Here is a 2,334-nt window from a genome sequence, read left to right as displayed (position 1 = left end):
AATGGCTTAGATTATATTAATTACATAACTGCTTTTAACAATTTATATTTGGGTTAGCTGAAAATGAAGATGATTCTGAGGAAATTTCTTCATTTGATGTTGCCAAAACTTGTGAGTATAGCCAAACACGGATCTCAAAACAAGAGGAATGGGAGAACTGAAAGTATTGAAAATGCAGCCAGAAAGTAAACTGCACTTACATAGTTTCAATAAAAACTTGATAAAACCGAAATAATGTGTCAAAACTATATATATATATATATATATATATATATATATATATATATATATAATATATATATATATATATATATATATATATATATATATATATATATATATATATATATATATATATATATATATATATATATATATATATGAGTGGTATCTGAAGCAGATGAAGTGAAATTCTTCTGGACGGGGTTTCACCTTTGATTAAGAAGTTATATATATATATATATATATATATATATATATATATATATATATATATATATATATATATATATATATATATATATATATATATATATAGGCTATACAATGTATGTATGTACGTACATGTACATGCAGCCACAAATATGTTCAACACCTAGATCACTTTACCCAAGGGGAATTATAAGCAAGTGCCTCTACCCAGGGTAGGATACGAGCCTAAAAATTTGGTTTAGAAACAACAAGACTTTGATCAATCGGTTATCGGCCGGGGTGGACGCGCCTAACAATCATAATTCCTTTGGATGCAAGTTATCCCTTAGGTTTAGTGAACTGGATATTAAAAGATATTTTTGGCATCATATTTGTGAATATACAAAGTCTTGCGTTTATAGTTCACAGAAGTTCAATATATATTATGAATTTATAATAAGTGTATTCAACTCTGTGGTTACAATTATGACCTATGATTTTATAATGGTAGTGAATTGTCTTTAAAGATATACCTGTACCGATATCATGCAAAAAAGGTCACCCTTTATTCTTAAGTTTATTTAAAATTATTCACACATAATTTACTTTTCTTGTCAAAACCGAGATGGAGATATTTTACTGCTTTCCCTTTATAGCAAGTGCAACGTCTACTAGCTTTAATCATATAACTATATATATATATATATATATATATATATATATATATATATATATATATATATATATATATATATATATATTATATATATATATATATATATATATATATATATATATATATATATATATATATATATGTGTGTGTGTGTGTGTGTGTGTGTGTGTGTGTGTGTGTGTGTGTATGCAAATTTTACAGTAACATTTTCAGAATATCCTCAATGTGGTGTTGGGGAAATGTGGTAGAGGTCCAAAATAGAGCTACAATATTGACGCAACTTCGCGTGTTTGTAAGAGAGAGAGAGAGAGAGAGAGAGAGAGAGAGAGAGAGAGAGAGAGAGAGAGAGAGAGAGAGAGAGAGAGAGATAAGGGCGCGTGAGGGGAAAGGAGGAGGAATAAGAAGAACTTGACACATTTCTGTAAGCTGTGCTAAAAGAATTCAAGACTTCATGTACCTTAATTACAAATGCTGTGAGCCAATTTCGCACGCACTTTCCCACCCAAACTTGAATGCAAAGCACTAATGTTCATTCAAGGTCGCAGACAAAGAAAAATGTCAATACACGCAAAACTACCTCATGACTAATGGCACTAAACAGTAATGACTGTTCCTACTACGCAATCTTCCTTCATACAATCGATCCGTTGCAAGTGGCCGTGCGCGGCAATTCAACCCAATACGCACTTCAAGGAACCCAGACACCATAAACATGAATTAATAATATATCTGACCTTCACACAACTGACTTGCGAAAGTTTTGTTCTTTTTTTAATTTACTTAATTCATTTTTCGTTGTTGTTTCATTTTTTTTTTTGTAGTTTGTCAGTCTTGCGTTCAACACACTCTTAAGTAAGTTAAGTTACAATTTTGTTCACGAATGATAATCTTTGTCAAAGCATTAGCTACACCGACGTTGCACTACAAAAGCAGCAGAGCTCAAAGCAAAGATCATCTAATAAAAAAATAGCCATCTGTACTTGCTTCTTTTGATAACATTAACACCTAGCTTTTGGTCATGGAATCATCTACAATCAGTAACGAACATTTTGTTTGACCGAAACCTGTGATATAAAGAAAAAAATACAAAAATCCGACGAATTCCCAACTTTCCGGGATTTTCTTGTCTAAAAATAGAGGCAATTTATAGTTGAAGTTATTCATGTTCATTCCGACAACTAACTTATCGTACAAGAACAATTAATGCCTCCTAATTCTTTTTTTTTAACACAAACCATCCGATAATA

This window comes from Macrobrachium rosenbergii, chromosome 41, assembly GCF_040412425.1.
Source record: "Macrobrachium rosenbergii isolate ZJJX-2024 chromosome 41, ASM4041242v1, whole genome shotgun sequence".
Lineage (NCBI taxonomy): Eukaryota > Metazoa > Arthropoda > Malacostraca > Decapoda > Palaemonidae > Macrobrachium > Macrobrachium rosenbergii.
Note: the sequence above shows the minus strand (reverse complement) of the source record.